Source organism: Nicotiana sylvestris, chromosome 5 (assembly GCF_000393655.2).
Source record: "Nicotiana sylvestris chromosome 5, ASM39365v2, whole genome shotgun sequence".
NCBI lineage: Eukaryota > Viridiplantae > Streptophyta > Magnoliopsida > Solanales > Solanaceae > Nicotiana > Nicotiana sylvestris.
Window position 1 is genome coordinate 48,646,791 of NC_091061.1, and position 21,140 is coordinate 48,667,930.

Below are 21,140 nucleotides of genomic sequence, written 5' to 3' on the forward strand. Positions count from 1 at the left end.
TGGCACCTATCGTGAAACTAGGCCAGCCGACACAACTCCCAAATTAACCATTTATCAATAAGAATCATGTTTAAGCCTTTAATTTAAACAAATGTTTCATAATATAAGTCTAAATGAATAGTGCAGAAATAATATACAAGGCCGACATCGGGGTGTCATAAGTTACGAGCATCTACTAAGGTCTGAATACAACAGAAAAGTCTAAAAATGTACTAAATACAGCCTAATAAAAGTAAGAGGGAGAAAAGTTATGCTGCGAATGTCGGGTAGGTACCTTACTAAACTCCGATGACTTTGCCTCTGAGCATTCGACACCCGCTATCGAGTTCAAAAAACACCTGAATCTGCACACAAGGTGCAGGGAGTAATGTGAGTACTCCAACTCAGTAAGTAATAAAGGTAAATGAAAGCTGAGCAGTAAGAAAACATGTAAAACACAGCGTAACACTACAACAAATGCAGTACCTTTCCAAAACAGTACAGAAATCATTTATGTCATAAATCAGACTTAATTTCTACAAAACTTTTTTAAAATAACTTTCAATAGATTCAAACGAGTGATAAAACAGTGAGTAAAAAGGATGGAAACATAAACAGCCTCTCGAGCAAAACATGTACCATAAACCGTCCCTCAGGCATAATGTCAACAGAACCAGCCCCTCAGGCTGCCTTACAACCACTCGTAATCAGCCCCTCGGGCATAACATAAATCAAGAATCGCCCCTTGGGCAAGAACGTGGAACAACATCAGCCCCCCGGGCTATATCACATCTCATACTAGGTACCCACGCTCACTGGGGGTGTACAGACTCCGGGAGGGGCCCCTTACGGCCTAAGCGCAAAAACAAACCATCTCGTGGCATAATCAATATATCACTCCCTCAGGGTACTCGCGCTTATTGGGGGTGTACAGACTCTAGGAGGGGACCCTTATGGCCCAAGCGCAATATCAAGCCATCTCATGGCGTAATCAAATAGGCTCTCAGCCTCATATCAAGCCACCTCGTGGCGTACAACTTAGGCCCCCGACCTCATAATCATAAACCAGTGTATCCTCGCAACACAGGCCCTCGGCCTTACTCAGTCAGAATCTCATAAGCTACTCGGGCAACAGTAAAACATGATGCTCAGCCCAAATTATCATTTAAAATATCATTTAATGTGTTAAAACAGAGTAAACATGGATGAGTTATGAAAACAGTAAAATATAGCATGACTGAGTACAAATATAAAGTCAAAATAGTGAGGAAATATCAGTAAAAATTCCATAAGGGTCGAAATAGTCGGCATGAGGCCCGAATATGACATTCAGCCCAAAACATGATGATATCAAACAGTTTTCAATCAAATACGCGGTAAAATCGTCATTCGGGATGGACTAGGTCACAATCTCCAATGGTGCATGACCTCATACTCGTCATCTAGCGTGTGCATCACCTCAATATATGATGTGTAATCCGGGGTTTCATACCCTCAGGATAACATTTACAATCATTACTCACCTCGATCCGGTCCAAACTCTAGCCCGCGATACCTTTGCCTCTTGACTCGGCCTCTGAATGCTACAAATCTAGCCAAAAGCAGATTCGTACCATCAAAATATGCTAGGGAAATAAAGCCCACTCGAAAATATCCAATTTATACCAAAAATCCTGAAATTGACCAAACCCGGCCCTCGGGACCACGTCTTGGATTTCGATAAAAATTACAAAACTAGAATCCTTACACTCTTACGAGTTCATACATACCAAGAACACCCAAATCGGACATCAAATCTCCATTCAAATCCCCAAAAGAATCCTCAAACTTTTCTTCCATTTTTTCCCAATTTCCACTCTAATTTCTCAAATTAAATGACGAAATTCAAGACTAAATTATGGAATTAAACCAAATATGAGTGAAGAATACTTACTCCAATAGCTCCACTGAGAAACTCCTCAAATTTCACCTTCTCTCGAGCTCTCTAATGGCTTTTATGATAGTGGACTTAAACCCTCGGTTTCAAAATATAAACTATCTGCCCAGATTTTTCTTCATCGCGAACGCGACATCTCCCTCGCGTTCGCTAAGCACACAACTTTACTGACCGAAATTCCTTCTACGCAAACGCGTGAACCCTCTCGTGAATGCGATGCACAACTGACACAACAATTCGCGAACGCGACCTCTACTACGCGAACATGTAGAACAATCGCCTTGGGGACCCAGTTACTCTTCTTCCTCTATGTGAACGCGGCATAAACTTCGCAAACGCGGTGGCCATTGACCTTCGCCCTTTGAGAATATGAGACCATCTTCATGAACGCGAAGGCCAACTCCATAGCCTCACACCCTAACCCTTCGCGAATGCGGGACATGCATCGCGAACGCGGAGGTAAAAAAACTTGCAATACCAACAACAGTATTTCTGCAATTTCCATCAACATGAAATGATTCGTTTAACCACCTAAAACTTACCTGAGGCCCTCGGAACCTCAACCAAACATGACAACATATCCCATAACCTCATTCAAACTTATTCCAACCTTCGGGACGCTCAAAACAACATCAAAACACCAAAATCACATCGGATTCAAGCCTATGAATTCCAAGAACTTCCAAATTTTGCTTTCGATCAAAAAGTCTACCAACTCTCGTCCGAATTACCTGAAATTTCGCATACACGTCAAAAATGACACAACGGACCTACTCCAACTTCCAGAATTCCATTCCGACCCATATATCAAAATATCACCTATCAACCGGAAAACGCCAAAATTCCAATTTCGCCAATTCAAGCCTAACTCTAATCTGGACCTTCAAAACACATGCCGACCACGCTCTTAAGTCCCAAATCACCTAATGGAGCTAACCAAATCATAAAAATTCCAATCCGAGGTCATCTACTAACAAGTCAAATCTTGGTCAAACCTTTCAAACTACTTCAAATTGAGAACTATTCTTCCAAATTTATTCCGATTATCCTGAAAACCAAAACCGACAATTTACATAAGTCATAATACATCACATGTGGCTATTCATGCCCGAGAACTGGCGAGCGAAGTGCAAAAGCTCAAAACGATCGGTTGGGCCGTTACACACATTTAACATATATAATTATTTTTAGGAACTTATATTTTTTTTTATTATTTAAATACAAATTTTAAATAAATTAGTACTCATTGCAATAGAATACACGCCATCGCACGTATCTTGAGACTAGTTTATTTAATACTATGAAAGTTCAAACAAAAGATCCACAGGATCATTACAACAAGCAGATATTCCATCTATGGAATTCAAATTCCCAAGCTTAGCCGATTTCCTACAAGTAATTTCTAAAATAGGCTTAACAAAAGAAGCTCATCCTTGTCTGCCGGTATCCTGGTCACAACAAAGCAGGGTCAGGCTACTAGACACATAAGTTTTTTAAGGTTGGACTGATTGGTAGCTTCCCAAGCCAACAGATGAGCTACTTTATTTCGGAAATTATGTCGGACCACCAACTCCTCCATCTTGAATATCAGCCACTTGTAGTTATGAAGAAGAGAATTACTCTACTCATGCTTTAACTGGTAGCACCTTGGTAGGTTCAATTTTAAATGTTTGTTAATAGTTTCTTATCCTATTTATAATGTGTCCATGAGCTACAATGACTTCCTTATGAGGACTCTTGTATCATGAGGACACATGTTGGCACTATGCGAGCTATTGGTTGTAGACGATTGTAGAGAAAATGAGATTGTTTTTTTTGTTAATAGTTATTGCTTGCGGTATGATTTGATGACCTTAGTAGAAATGATACGAGAAATCTACTTGTTGATGCATGTTACTAGTACGATAGATATGTACAATGGACATGTCCGATGACCCGGCAGTACAAGAGTGCTAGCCTAGCCAATGTCACGACCCAAATCCCGGTCGTGATGGCGCCCAACACACTACTAGGCAAGCCCGACTATTAGTCACACTTAACCCAATTTGTCAAAAATAGCGGATGGAAATATCAATTAATTCACGATCAAGTACTGAGGAGTTTAACAAAATACACGACATGATCTCACTAGGACCCGGTGTCACGAATATGAGCCTCTAGAATACAAAATATCACCCTAATACATAGTGTATCCAAAGTCTAATAATGCAGAAATAAAAAGGATAGGATAGGAGGGAAGAAATCAATGCTGCGAACGCTGTGCAGCTACCATGATACTCCCGAAATGCTGGAATCCGTTGATCAACTAGATCTACTGTGCCTGAGACTTCCCTGGATCTGCACACAAGGTGTAGAGAGTAAAGTGAGTACTCCGACCCTGTGAGTAATAAAAGTAACTACAGTCCGAAGATAAGAAAATCCAGTAAATATACAAAGTAAGCTAAAATCCAAATATACAGCAACATATGGAACTGAATAGCTAAACAACAGTATAAAGGCAAATACATGAATGCAATGCAATGCATATGACGGTGCATTCCAGTACCCACTGCGACGTGCAGCCCGAGCCATCCATATTTATTTATCGTCGACGGCGCTCACTGGGGGTGTGTACAGACTCCGAAAGGGCTCCTACAGCCCAAGCGCAATATCTTGGTCAGTCATTATTACCTGACTAGTCAGCCCATTGTTACCTGACCAATTTACATCATGCAGTGCCATTATTACCATTGTTTCAAGTATATCATACAATGTCATTGTTACCACTGTTCCAAGTATATCATACAGTGTCATTGTTACCACTGTTTCAAGTCACTTTATAATCAGTCCAGAAAATAATATAATAAGCCCCTTGGGCATTTACAAAATAGAAGTTTCCAGCCCGAAATACATTTAAAATGTCATTTGAGTTTTCAACACTTAGAATTACGGCTGAGTTTGCAAAACAGTAATTAAAACCTTGGACTGAAATTAAATAACATGCAAAATCATGTTAAGCAGTAATATTAATCCCCGAAGGATTCTACAAGTCGGCACAAGGCCCCCAAACGTGGCATTAAGCCCAAATATCATCAATACATGTGAGTATCAGTCGCCAACATATTATAAGTATCAATTCAATGTGCGAATCAGTCGCCAATATACTATAATTATCACTCGGGATGGACCAAGTCACAATCCCCAATCATATACAACCCCACACCTGCCATAAGATGCGTGTCACGCCTCAATATAGCGTTACAATGTGAAAGTCCGGGGTTTCAAACCCTCAGAACAGCAGTTGCATCAATTACTCACCTCTAACCGGCCGTAGACTAGTCCGCAATGCCCTTTCCTCTTGAATCGACCTCTTCGCGCGTCGAATCTAGTCAAAACCACAACGAATACATTACAATAGGCTAAGGGAATATAACCCAATCAAAAAGACTCGAAAAATGTCGAAAATCTCAAAATTAGCAAAACCCGAGCCCCGGGCCCACGTCTCGAAATTCAGAAATTTTTACATCAATACGACCCTTATCTCGCCACGAGTCTATACATACAAATTCACAAAAATCGGAGTTCATTTGACCCCTCAAATCACCATTTAATTCTCTTAAGTTTCGAGCCCTAAACCACCATTTTTGTCCATAATTTACTTGAGTTTTCAGCTCTAATCCATGTATTTAACTTGGAAATAAGTAGAAACAACTCACCTTTGATGCTTGATGAAATCCCCCTTGAAATTCTCTCCAAAATAATCCAAGCCAAATGAAAGAAATGAAAGAAATAAGCCAAATCCGTGTTTAAAAGAATCTGCCCGTCCTTCGTCGAGTTGTACCTTGCACTTGTGCTATACAAGTTGTACATCCTATTAAAAATTTTCCTTGTCGGACACCTTCTGTTTAAACACCCATAACGTCTTGTATAAGTATACAAATAACAAACGGTTTGAATATTTAGAAACTAGACTCGACGATCTTTAATTTGATAGGTTGTACACCATATAACTCTTTATATATCCCGAGATATGAGCTTCTAAAGTAGGCTCCCCGAATCAGAAAATTTCTTGAGAACGAGCTCCACCAGTCATATTCAATGGACAGTAACATTCTCTACAGATGTCCAAATTACAATTTCTTTAGCTTTCTGGAAACTAGAAATAAAGGCCTACAAATTTCGTTTTTAAACCATCTCAAACTTCCTTGTAGATAAAAAGATATAGGCCTCCGAAGTACGCTCCACGATTGCAGTCCAAAGACCTGCAGAAAATTGCAGCAGAAATTTCTGCAGCTTTTTCTTTTCTTTTTGGTCCGAATTTCATTCCGTTAACCTTCCGAAATCCACCCGAGGCCCTCGGGACCTTAACCAATTATATCAACATGTCCCACAATATCATTCAAACTTGTCCCAACCTTCGAAACACCCAAAATAACATCAAAACATCAAATCATCATCGGATTCAAGCCTATGAATCTCACGAACTTCCAAATTCCATTTTTGATCAAAAACCCAACCAAACCACGTCCGAATGACCTCAAATTTTGCAGACAAGTCCAAAATGACATAACAAAGCTACAGAAACTCTCGGAATTCCATTCCGACCCTCGGATCAAAATCTCACCTATCAACCAAAATTCGCCAAAATACTAACTTTGTCAATTCAAGCTTAATTCTACACCGGTCATCACAAAATAATTCCGGACACACTCCTAAGTCCCAAATCACCTAACGAAGCTATCCGAACCATAAAATTCACATTTCGAGCTCTCTAACACATAAGTCAATATTCGGTTGACTTTTCCAACTAAAGCTTCCTTAAAAGAGACTAAGTGTCTCAAACCTTACCAAAATCATTCTGGAATGACTTCAAATTTTGCACACAAGTCACATTCGACATTACGGACTTGCCCCAACTTTCGGATTCGCATTCCGAGTCCGATATCAAAATTTCCACTTCCGGTTGAATTTTTCCCAAAAACCTTCAAATTTCTATACTTAGCCAAATGACTTCAAAATGACCTCCGGACATCCGAATTCACTTCCGATCGCGCTACCAATCCTTAAATCATACCCCAAAACTAACCGAATCATCGGAAATCAATTCCGAAACCTCTAACTCACAAGTCAACTTCCGGTTGACTTTTCCAAACTAATTCTTCATTAAAGAGACTATTTGTCCCAATTTCTACCAAACTCGATCCGAATTGACTCAAATTCACCAAGTACACATATTGAAGCGTGAATAAGTATATAACGGGGAATACGGGACGGAATTACAGGAGACGACGGGTCGGGTCGTCACATTCTTCCCAACTAAAACAAACGCTCGTCCTCGAGCGAGTTAAGAAACATACCTGGAGTTTCAAATAGGTGTGGGTATCTGCTCCGCATTTCTTGCTCGGTCTCCCAAGTAGCCTCCTCCACGGGCCGATCTCTCCACTGTACTTTTACTGATGCTATATCTTTCGACCTCAATTTTCGAACCTGTCAACCCAAAATAGCCACTGGCTCCACATCATAAGTTAAATCTTCCCCTAGCTGTACTGTACTGAAATCCAATATATGAGATGGGTCCCCAACATACTTTCGGAGCATAGAAACATAGAATACCGGGTGAACACCCGACAAACTAGGTGGCAAGGCAAGCATATAGGCCACCTCTCCAACCTTCCTAAGTATTTCAAAAGGTCCAATAAATTGCGGACTTAGCTTTCCTTTCTTTCCAAATCTCATAACACCCTTCATGGGTGAAACCTTCAGCAAAACCTTCTCACCCTCCATGAATGACACATCCCGGACCTTCCGGTCCGCATAACTCTTCTGACGCGACTGAGCTGTGCGAAGTCTTTCCTGAATCACCTTCATCTTTTCTAAGGCATCCTGGACCAAATCTGTCCCCAACAACCTAGCCTCGCCGGGCTCGAACCAACCAACTGGAGATCTACACCGCCTCCCATATAAGGCCTCATACGGTGCCATCTGAATACTGGACTGATACCTGTTGTTGTAGGCAAACTCTGCAAGTGGTAAAAATTCAATCCAAGAACCTCCAAAATCAATCATACAAGTACACAACATATCCTCCAATATCTGTATAGTAAGCTCGGACTATCCGTCCGTCTGAGGATGAAATGCTGAACTCAGCTCCACTTGAGTACCCAACTCGTGATGAAAAGTCCTCCAAAACTGAGAAGTGAACTGAGTACCTCTATCCGAAACACTACCAAAAAAACTGGATTTAGCTACGAACGTCGTCGCTAATCTGTCGCTAAAATGCTCGTTGCTAGAAGAATCTTTTGATAATCCGTCGCTAAATGAGATTAGCGACGGATTTTTCTGTTTAGCTACAGATTTTGTCCGTCGCTAAACCCTGGTTTTTTTAGTAGTGAAACGATGGAAATTGGAACGCTATGCAACCGCACAATCTCCTGAATAAAGATTCTTGCCAGCCGCTCCGAGGAGTATGTAGTACATACTGGAATGAAATGCGCTGACTTAGTCAGTCGATCCACAACGACCCAAATCGAATCGAACTTCTTCAAAGTCCGAGGAAGACCATTCACGAAGTCCATAGTAACTCTCTCCCATTTCCACTCAGGAATAACCATCTGCTGTAGCAAATCGTCCGGTCTCTGATGCTCATATTTCACATGCTGACAGTTGAGACACCGAGCCACATATCCCATAATGTCTTTCTTCATTATCCTCCACCAGTAATGCTGTCTCAAGTCCTGATACATTTTCGCGGCACCCGGATGAATGGAATACCGCGAACTGTGGGCATCCTAAAGAATCAAATCTCTAAGCTCAACAATATCGGGCACACAAATACGGCCCTGCATCCTCAATACACCATCTTCACCTATAGCCACATCTCTGGCATCACCTCGCTGAACCCGATCTCTAAGGTCAAGCAAATGTGGATCATCATACTGGTGCTCTCTGATGCGATCATATAAGGAAGATCGAGAAATCACACTCGCCAACACTTGGCTACGCTCTGAAATATCTAGCCGCACCATCTGATTGGCCAAAGCCTGAACATCAACTGCAAGAGGTCTCTCACCAACTGGAATGTAAGCCAAACTCCCCATACTAATTGCCTTTCGGCTCAAAGCATCAGCCAATACATTGGCCTTACCCGGATGATATAGAATAGTAATATCATAGTCTTTAAGCAACTCAAGCCATCTCCGCTGCCTCAAATTAAGATCTTTTTGCTTAAATAAATGCTGAAGACTGCGATGATCAGTGAATACCTCACAAGATACGCCGTACAAATAGTGCCTCCAAATTTTCAAGGCATGAACTATAGCAGCCAGCTCTAAATCATGAACATGATAGTTCTTCTCATGGGGCTTCAACTGACGAGAAGCATAAGCGATAACTCTACCCTCCTGCATTAGCACACAACCAATCCCAACTCTGGAAGCATCGCAATATACCGTGTATGAACCTGCAGCTGATGGTAACACCAACATTGGAGCTGTGGTCAAAAGTGACTTGAGCTTCTGAAAGCTCTCCTCGCACTCGTCTGACCATACAAATGGAGCACCTTTCTGAGTCAACTTGGTCAAGGGAGATGCGATGGATGAAAATCCCTGAACAAACCGGCGATAATAGCCTGCCAGCCCAAGAAAACTCCGGATCTCTATGGCTGAGGACGGTCTAGACCAACTCTGCACTGCCTCTATCTTCCTTAGATCAACCTGAATACCCTCGCTGGACACTATGTGTCCCAAGAATGCCACAGAACTTAGCCAAAACTCACACTTGGAGAATTTAGCATAAAGTTTCTCCTCCCTCAATCTCTGCAACACTACACACAAATGTCGGGCGTGATCCTCCTGGCTACGCGAGTATACCCGAATATCATCAATGAATACAATGACAAAAGAATCCAGATACGGCCGAAATACACTGTTCATTAGATGCATGAACGCTGCTGGGGCATTGGTCAGCCCAAAAGACATGACTAGAAACTCATAGTGGCCATATCTAGTCCTGAAGGCAGTCTTAGGAATATCTGAATCCCTGATCTTCAACTGGTGATAACCCGAACGAAGGTCGATCTTAGAAAACACCCTCGCTCCCTAAAGCTGATCAAATAAGTCATCAATGCGGGGCAAATGATAATTGTTTTTCACTGTTACCTTGTTCAACTGCCTATAATCAATGCATATTCTCATTGTGCCATCTTTATTTTTCACAAATAACACAGGTGCACCCCACGGGGATACACTAAGCCGAATAAAACCCTTTTGTAGGAGTTCCTGAAGCTGCTCTTTTAATTCTTTTAGCTCCGCTGGTACCATGCGGTATTGCGGAATAGAAATGGGCTTAGTGCCCAGCACCAGGTCAATACCAAAATCAATATCCCGGTCCGTCGGCATGCCCGACAGGTCTGTAAGAAATACATCAGGAAAGTCCCTCACAACTGGGACATAATCAATACTGGAAGTCTCAGCTCCCACATCACGCACGAAGGCCAAATATGATAAACAGCCTTTCCCAACCATACGTTGGGCTTTCAAGAAAGAAATTACTCTACTAGGAACATAATCAGTCATACCATGCCACTCGATCCTCGGAACACTCGGAATAGCCAAAGTAATTGTCTTAGCATGACAGTCTAGAATAGCATGACACAGAGATAGCCAGTCCATGCCCAGAATAATATCAAAATCTACCATTCTCAACAACAATAGATCAACTCGGGTTTCCAAACCCCTAATAGTCACAATACACGACCGATACACACGATCCACAATAACAGTATTGCCCACCGGGGTAGACACATGAACAGGTAAAGCAAGAGACTCCCGAGGTATACTCAAATGACGAGCAAAATATGAAGACACATAATAATAGGTGGATCCGGGATCAAATAAGATAGAGGCATCTGTGTGGCAGACTGAGATAATACCTATGATAACAGCATCTGACGCAAGAGCATCTGTCCTGTCTGGGATAGCATAAAACCGAGCCTGACCACCGCCCGATCGACCTCCCTCTCTGGGGCGACCTCTAGCTGCCTGACCCTCACCCCTAGCTGACTGAGTGGGTGCTGAAGTAAATGGTGCAGAAGATGAGGAATGGCCCCTCTACTGAGACTGACTACCACGAAGCGGAGGACAATGCCTCTTCGTGTGACCAAACTCTCCACACTCGTAACAACTACCAGACGCTGGATAAGGGAACTAATGGGAACCCCTCGCACCAAAGTGACTAGTTGATGCACTCGGCGCCGAAGAACCCTGGACTGAAGGAGCATGTGATGAACTCTATGCTGGAAGGGCACCCAAAGAAGACTGACCCCGCTGAAATCCCTGATGACCACGGCCTGAAGATGCCTCTCGATAATCGGAATGAGCCGACTGATGAGGCTTATAAGAACGACCCCTGCTCTGCTGAAACTGGCTCCTAGACGGAGCACCACTAAAACTACCTGATCCACGAGGCCTCTTGGCCTCCCGCTCCTCTCTCTCCTGACGACGATCTGCCTCAATATCTCGAGCAATATCGACTGCATCCTCAAAAGTATGGCTCAGAATCCTCTCTCGAGCCATCAGGATACGGATGGGATAAATGAACCCATCCACGAACCTCCTAATCCTTTCCCGATCAGTCGGGACCATCCATGGAGCATAACGAGCTAACTCTGAAAACCTCACCTCGTACTAAGATACAGTCATATCTCCCTAACGAAGATGCTCAAACTACCTGCGTCGCTCCTCTCTCTGAGATCGCGGTACCCACTTCTCCAGAAAGAGAGTGGAGAACTCCTGCCATGACAAGGGCGTTGAACCTACCGGCCTACGCCGCTCATATGCCTCCCACCAAGTGAAGGCTGCACCTGAGAACTGAAAAGTAGTAAAGGATACACCGCTAGTCTCCAAGATCCCTGTTGTCCGCAGCATGCATCTACACTTGTCAAAAAAACCTTGGGCATCCTCGCCATGAGCACCACTGAAAGGAGGAGGTGCAAGTTTGTTGAATCTCTCAAGACGACGCTGCTCATCGTCTGGCATAACCGGGACCATAACCTCCTGAACCGGGGCAACCGGCTGAACTGGGGCAACCTGATGTACTGGTGGTGCCTCTGGGGTCTGTAATCCCTGCACTACTGACTCAGGTGTGCGAGCAGCGGGGGTCTGACTGCCTCCCCCTGCCTGTGAAGTAGCTGCTATAGTGGTAGCTGAAACTGCCTGAGCCAGACCAGTGCAAACTGATAAGATCTGTGCTAAGGCCTCCTGAAGACCCGGAATAACAATAGACACAGCTGGTGCCTGAGCATGTGCTGCTGGAATCTCTGCAGCTGGAGCCTGATCCTGTGCCGGGGCAACTGGTGGGTCAACATGTGCTGCCTCTGCGGCTCTGCCTCGACCACGACCGCGTCCACGGCCTCTGGTGGCCTCAGTAGGTGGCAATGGTGGTCGTCCGTCCTGTCCATTAGCTCGTGTTCTCGCCATCTGCGAGAGAATAGAACAGCAAAATTCAGGTTTTTTTTGGGATCAACAAAGTCGCACGATAAGAATTCCAAGAATATGAAATTTTCCTAAAGGTTTTACAGCCTCCCGAGGATAAGTACAGATGTCTCTGTACCGATCCGCGTGACTCTACTAAACCGGCTCATGACTCGTGAGACCAAGTAACCTAGGCTCTGATACCAACTTGTCACGACCCAAATCCCAGTCGTGATGGTGCCCAACACACTACTAGGCAAGCCCGAATATTAGTCACACTTAACCCAATTTGTCAAAAATAGCGGATGAAAATATCAATTAATTCACGATCAAGTACTGAAGAATTTAACAAAATACACGACATGATCTCACTAGGACCCGGTGTCACGAATATGAGCCTCTAGAATACAAAATATCACCCTAATACATAGTGTATCCAAAGTCTGATAATGCAGAAATAAAAAGGATAGGATAAGAGGGAAGAGATCAATGCTGCAAACGTTGTGCAGCTACCTTGATACTCCCAAAATGCTGGAATTCGTTGATCAACTGGATCTACTGTGCCTGAGACTGCCCTGGATCTGCACACAAGGTGCAGGGAGTAAAGTAAGTACTCCGACCCAGTGAGTAATAAAAGTAACTACAGTCCAAAGATAAGAATATCCAGTAAATACACAAAGTAAGCTAAAATCCAAATATACAGCAACATATGGAACTGAACAACTAAACAACAGTATAAAGGCAAATACATGAATGCAATGCAATGCATATGACGGTGCATTCCAGTACCCACTGCGGCGTGCAACCCAAGCCATCCATATTTATTTATCGTCGACGACGCTCACTGGGGGTGTGTACAGACTCCGGAGGGGCTCCTACAGCCCAAGCGCAATATCTTGGTCAGTCATTGTTACCTGACTGATCAACCCATTGTTACCTGACCAATTTACATCATACAGTGCCATTATTACCACTGTTTCAAGTATATCATACAGTGTCATTGTTACCACTGTTCCAAGTATATCATACAGTGTCATTGTTACCACTGTTTCAAGTCACTTTATAATCAGTCCAGAAAATAATATAATAAGCCCCTTGGGCATTTACAAAATAGAAGTTTCCAGCCCGAAATACATTTAAAATGTCATTTGAGTTTTCAACACTTAGAATTACGGCTGAGTTTGCAAAACAGTAATTAAAACCTTGGACTGAAATTAAATGATATGCAAATCATGCTAAGCAGTAATATTAATCCCCGAAGGATTCTACAAGTCGGCACAAGCCCCCAAACGTGGCATTAAGCCCAAATATCATCAATACATGTGCGTATCAGTCGCCAACATATTATAAGTATCAATTCAATGTGCGAATCAGTCGCTAATATACTATAATTATCACTCGGGATGGACCAAGTCATAATCCCCAATCATATACAACCCCGCACCTGCCATGGGATGTGTGTCATGCCTCAATATAGCGTTACGATGTGAAAGTCCGGGGTTTCAAACCCTCAGAACAGCAGTTGCATCAATTACTTACCTCTAACCGGCCGTAGACTAGTCCGCAATGCCCTTTCCTCTTGAATTGACCTCTTCGCGCGTCGAATTTAGTCAAAACCACAACGAATACGTTACAATAGGCTAAGGGAATATAACCCAATCGAAAAGACTCGAAAAATGTCAAAAATCCCGAAATTAGCAAAACCCGAGCCCCGGGCCCACGTCTCGAAATTCAGAAATTTTTACATCAATACGACCCTTATCTCGCCACGAGTCTATACATACCAAATTCACAAAAATCGGAGTTCATTTGACCCCTCAAATCACCATTTTATTCTCTTAAGTTTCAAGCCCTAAACCACCATTTTTGTCCATAATTTACTTGAGTTTTCAGCTTTAATCCATGTATTTAACTTGGAAATAAGTAGAAACAACTCACCTTTGATGCTTGATGAAATCCCCCTTGAAATTCTCTCCAAAATAATCCAAGCCCAATGAAAGAAATAAACCAAATCCGTGTTTAAAAGAATCTGCCCGTGCTTCGTCGAGTTGTACCTTGCACTTGTGCTATACAAGTTGTACATCCTATTAAAAATTTTCCTTGTCAGATACCTTCTGTTTAAACACCCATAACGTCTTGTATAAGTATCCAAATAACAAACGGTTTAAAGATTTAGAAACTAGACTCGACGATCTTTATTTTGATAGGTTGTACACCATATAACTCTTTATATATCCCGAGATATGAGCTTCTAAAGTAGGCTCCCCGAATCAGAAAATTTCTTGAGAACGAGCTCCACCAGTCATATTCAATCGACCGTAACATTCTCTACAGATGTCCAAATTACGATTTCTTTAGCTTTCTGGAAACTAGACATAAAGGGCTACAAATTTAGTTTTTAAACCATCTCAAAATTCCTTGTAGATAAAAAGATATAGGCCTCCGAAGTACGCTCCACGATTGCAGTCCAAAGACCTGCAGAAAATTGCAGCAGAAATTTCTGCAGCTTTTTCTTTTCTTTTTGGTCCGAATTTCATTCCGTTAACCTTCCGAAATCCACCCGAGGCCCTCGGGACCTTAACCAATTATATCAACATGTCCCACAATATCATTCAAACTTGTCCCAACCTTCGAAACACCCAAAATAACATCAAAACATCAAATCATCATCGGATTCAAGCCTATGAATCTCACGAACTTCCAAATTCCATTTTTGATCAAAAACCCAACCAAACCACGTTCGAATGACCTCAAATTTTGCAGACAAGTCCAAAATGACATAACAAAGCTACAGCAACTCTCGGAATTCCATTCCGACCCTCGGATCAAAATCTCACCTATCAACCAAAATTCGCCAAAATACTAACTTTGTCAATTCAAGCTTAATTCTACACCGGTCATCACAAAATAATTCCGGACACACTCCTAAGTCCCAAATCACCTAACGAAGCTATCTGAACCATAAAATTTGTATTTCGAGCTCTCTAACACATAAGTCAATATTCGGTTGACTTTTCCAACTTAAGCTTCCTTAAAAGAGACTAAGTGTCTCAAACCTTACCAAAATCATTCTAGAGTGACTTCAAATTTTGCACACAAGTCACATTCGACATTATGGACTTGCCCCAACTTTCGGATTCGCATTCCGACTCCGATATCAAAATTTTCACTTCCGGTCGAATTTTTCCCAAAAACCTTCAAATTTCTATACTTAGCCAGATGACTTCAAAATGACCTCCGGACATCCGAATTCACTTCCGATCGCGCTACCAATCCTTAAATCATCCCCCAAAACTAACCGAATCATCGGAAATCAATTCCGAGACCTCTAACTCACAAGTCAACTTCCGGTTGACTTTTCCAAACTAATTTTTCATTAAAGAGACTATTTGTCCCAATTTCTACCAAACTCGATCCGAATTGACTCAAATTCATCAAGTACACATATTGAAGCTTGAATAAGCATATAACGGGGAATACATGACGGAATTACAGGAGACGACGGGTCGGTTCGTCACAGCCAATAAGGGCATGATAGCCTGATAGATGGTCTGGAGGTACTGGCTTATTAGTCGGGTATGAGATGATAGTATCGGTACACGAGTCGGGAAAGTACAGACTTACGAGTCTAGTAGCTAGCACATATGTACGAGACGATACAAGTAGTTAGCATTTTAGTTTTATGTGTTTGTGCAATTGATGTATGATAGACTAGACATGGTGTGAGTTGTGAGATGTTATTACATAAAGTTTAAGGATGCTACAAAGCAATGCTACGGGTCCTATTTGGTAAGACGATGGTATATGACCTTCTAAACTTATTGTATGATGTGAGCTCTAATCTCCAAGTGATCTTTACCCTCATTTTATCTAGTAATCTTCCTTCAGCATTCTTTTATTTAATTACATTGCTTATTTTTTTATTATTTAGTTGCCTTACATACTCAGTACATTATTTCATATTAACGTCCTTTGACCGGGGATGCTGCATTTTATGTTGCAGACCCAGATAGTCAATTTGGCAGACCCTTGAAATAGATACTCTCAGTTCTAGCAGTTGATTTGCGAGATTCTATTTTATTTGGAGTGCCACCAAGTCTAAATTTTATTTGATTTTTGGATGCACACGATTTTACGGGTTGATCAGGGACCTGTCTCGACTATGTTATGTTTGTCAGTTGTTCTTAGAGGCTTTTGTAAATGTATGTGTGTATGTGGTCAGTTAGCGAATGCTAAACAACTGTTTGTGTTTGTTGAGGCCTTGCAGGTGAATAATCATAAATAAGCAATGTAATTGAATAAAAGAATGTTGAAGGAAGATAACTAGATAAAACAAGGGTAAATATCACCTGGAGATTAGAGCACGCGCGCGCACACACACACACATATGTGTGTGTGTGTGTGTATATATATATATATATGTATGTGTGTTTGTGTGTGTGTCTGTGTGTCTAGTAGGGTCTTATTTATAAGTGTGTTGTGTAACACATTTTATAAAAAAGAAGGTACAAGGCATTTAGGATTTATTTTCTTTCTTTCTTTCCCAAACCGTGCCATAGAGTTGAGTCATAGGAAGTTGAGCCCGACTTGCATTGATATATATTGTACAAAGATGCCTAGGTCATAGAAGTTTAATTCTAACCTGTATTTTATTATGTGTTTATAGAAATGCCGATAGGTAAAAAAATGATAGGGAATAATCATGCTACAAATGAGGGGCCTAGTTGTAGAGCACCAGTAGGTGGGAGTCATACTGAGACCCAGCATGGGTCGACATCTCAGGTTCCCCCTGACTTCATTAGCCCAATAGGAGCTTGGAGGAGCTTCTGTACCTCCAATACCCTCAGCATCCTCATCTGGTGCATCTTAGCAAAAATTGTGGAAAGTAGTACAGTTATTAACCCAGATAGTAGCCACACAAGCACAACGACAGGTGTTTCACCCTATTTTGCACATGTCAAAATAAAATACAACTAATGGTTCTTTAGAAGTTTAAAAAGAGAATCGCCATCTAATATCTAAAATATATTAGGTTACCTATAAGTTTATAAAATTATTATCCTAATGGTCTACTAACCGGTGAGACTTGGGTAAGAGTTGTAGTTATTCTAAGGGAAAGGTATTAGGCGTCCCTTTAAATCTACCCGAGATAGCTCCTTAAACTTAAGCTAGGTTTGGGGAAAGAAAAGTCTATATTCTATTTGAAAGAAAAGTATATATTCTATTTGATTGGCGGTTAAAGTTGATAAATAAGATTTATCCAAAAAAAAGTCTAAGTCTTGCTTGAAAACTCTTTGTTTTGGAAAAAGGTTGTGCATTTATCTTGACAAAATGATGTTATTTGTAAGCTTTTATAACTCAAAGAAACAAGAGGTTACTTCTAAAATATTCCTTAGGTTGAAATAGGTTATACCTTGTTTGTTTTCACGAAAATGATTCTAGCAAAATGACTTGTGTTTCAAATTCATTTGTTGTCTCTGGTAAGTCTGACCTTATATGTTTTGTTTTATCTTCTGAAATGGTTGTGTATTCCTTGTAATTTGTTTTGAAGGTTTTCTGAGAAGATTTTGATTTTGATTTTCTCTTTTGAATCTGCCAAAGCTTGAAATCACTGAAGTTGTTAGTAGTATCATAAGTAAAACTATTTGTTTATTGAAAAGATTACTCTCAAATTATTAAGGCTTGAGCGTTAAAGTAATTAAAGCGACTAAATTTCTAATTTAATTTTTAGCTACAAGTCTTGGTTTGTCTATGTTTCTTAACAAACAAAATATAAAACAACAACCAATAACAAGGTTAGTTTCCAAAGATATATACACAGAATAGTAAACAATAATATTTATCGTCTAAAAAATGAGAGGAAAGAAGGGATGGACTCTCGATATTGGGCCAACAGGTAGTCAAGCCCACCAGAATTCACACAAGTAGCAGACTCTAACGAACAAGAAAAAGAAGTAATTCGAGTCTAGAAGTTGGGCCTGGGCTCCAAGTAGACTCAGCAGGCCCAATTTGAACATTCATGGTAAAAATAAAAAGGAAATAATAAGTACATATCCACATTAGATGAAAAATATATTATGGAAAGTAAGTAATGATCTGAATACGATTTTAGTTTTCATTTTATGCCAACCCTATGAAGAGTAGTTAAGGTCAATGACCAAAGACTTAGGGTGATCATGTCTCATTTATGAGATTCCCCTGTGGACCCCTGACACTTCAAAGTTCATGAGGGTTTCATGGACTCGGAGCAGTACTTGTGCCAGGGAGGGGTGCCTCAATCACAAAAAAGGGTTCACACCCAAGTACCTTTAGTAATTGACTATTTACTCCTCCTCAAAAGTTTAGACATAAATGAATGTCAACATAACAGTCAGTATGAAAGCAACAAGTACAGAAGGTTCATGATAAGCCTTTCAGAGGTTCAAACATACAGAAAGTCCAACAACTTTAGAACACATAGACTCATTTGACCTTGAAATTATTATTAAAGACATGAGCAGATCAAAACCAACATAATATTGATCTTAGAACATGTTGTCAGAACACTAATACAAAGATAGATCACTACAAACAGATTTATAGGGTTCCAATGACATTAAAGACCTTAAGGTTGATCCTAGGATGTATCAGAAAACTTAAGTGGATCATTACTAAGATGCAGTCATAGAACAAAGAGAGGTAGTTTCATATTATAAATAGGTAGGTGATAACTCTAATAACTTACAATTCAGGAATGCCTTGGCTTTGTTAATTCTATTGAAGGTTCAGTATTTTAGGATCTTTAAATAGATTCTTAACACTTAGAACAGGTCAACAGACATTTTGGTAATCTTGAGAATAATCCAGAGCAAGTATACACATAGCTGAGACCTTACCTCACTAAACACCTGCACTAACAACTTTGTTCAAACTTCCTAAAAATGATAGCAAACAACAGAGATATCAATGTAAATAGAAAAGTCAGTTTTAACTTTGTTTAGACCTAATGGCATGATATCTAGTAGTAACAATGTATAGTTTAAAAGGTTTTCAAACTACCAGATCCAAATAGCACTCCAGTTCATGATCAGATTCTTCTATACATAATGGTATCATATAGACATGGAGCAGTAGGTAGAGATGTCCATTCTTAGTTGGTTAAGACAAGACAAACATACCATAGTAACTTCATTTAAACAGGTAAGTGAATTCATTATAAGAAATCTCATTCCATTAAAATAACATGGAAACATGATCAAGTATGGAGTTACTTAAACAAAGCAGATTAACATAAGAAATAGGAGCAAGTCCCTTAATGAAGATCATTCATTTGAGTACAACACAACATTGTGGGAGGGTCAAGATTGCACATGGCTGTAAGTGTAAAACCTTAGCAGGCAACACAATGATTAAAGTATACAGTTTCCTCAAGATAAAGGCATAGAAAGGGTTCATGAACATAACTGGACCAACAAGAGCAACAAAACATATATAAACACAAGTACATGTGTCAATGAGAGCCATTCAATTAATACAACAGTAAAGGTTTAGGCATACACTATTACAGAGTTCAAACAGTCATGAAATATTAACACTCATCACAGGTAAAATCCCAAATTGTATCCAGATTGAGAGCAGGTTTTATAATGTACTAACAAGTCTAACCATATGGTTTTCTTTGTTTTAAATCAACATAAAAAATACACAGAAATTATTTTGTCTGAGTAACATGAACAAACTGCAAATTAGAGTCAAGCAAATTAATATGAGGGTAAGAATAATGGTGAAAATCATTTTGTTGGGAATGAAACAAAGCAGTATTACATCACAATCATCAAGATGGCACAATGTAGCAAATATTAGCAGAACTTTCAAGAGAAGTGAAAATCCTGATTTGTTCTACTTTGGTCATCATGATGATATACATATAACCATTATTTAATTAATAGAAAAAGATCACACATAATACTATCAACACAAGACTTAATTCAGTTAATCATGAAAGCTTAACATGATTTAAGAGTAACAACAGTACAGACACATTTTCAATTAGCTACGTCATAGGAGATGGAATTCACCAATAACACAGATTTGATAACAATACCAAGATAGCATAACTCATCAGGGAATCACTAACTTGGAAGTGGAATGACACCAAAGTAGAACATAACAAGTATAGTCATATACCACTGATATATATCATAAATAAAAGGTTATTAACATGGAAAACATCATAAACACAAAATTACTCGATTAATCAAAGATAGAGAAAGGGTTAGTGTACATTGACCTTTTGTAGAGCATAAAATCAAGTAGGAGTCAATTAATAGCTGTTTAGAGACCCAAACATGGACCTTTTATAGAGCAGAAAACCAAGTAGGAGTCGATTAATAGCCATTTAGGGACCCAAAACCAACAACGATCAGCTTATAGATGGTTGAACTCGAACAAAAATGAAAGAAGAAAAGGGAAATTAGAGAAGAGCTACTGGAATTTAACCTTAGTAGAAAACTTGAGCTTTTAATGTTCTTCTTTACTTTCAGTATGTTTTTCGGTGATATTAGCTGTGTTCGTGTCTGTTAGGTGAGAATATTTAAGACCCTATTTATAGTGTCCTTCACGCCTTAGAGCTCCGATTGAATCCAAATTGATAGTGGGGAGTGACAAAAGGTGGATGATGATAGAAAGGAGGGTGAAAATAAAAAAAAAGAGGGGAAACTAGTGAAGATTTTTACTAGGGCACGGGGAGGTCGACTCTTGAAGCCATCAGACCATCGGTCAAACCTAATATCTAGATG

The 21,140-nt window shown here is 40.4% G+C and overlaps 1 long non-coding RNA gene across 1 annotated transcript; it reads right to left on the minus strand.

Moving 5' to 3' along the window:
* Window positions 1-3,959: 3,959 nt before the first annotated feature.
* LOC138891128 (uncharacterized) lies at window positions 3,960-20,716 on the minus strand. The gene is made up of 2 exons (XR_011407442.1): window positions 20,633-20,716; window positions 3,960-4,252 (listed from the first exon to the last, which is right to left on the minus strand). It is a non-coding gene; the product is annotated as an uncharacterized lncRNA (long non-coding RNA).
* Between the last annotated feature and the right edge of the window lie 424 nt (window positions 20,717-21,140).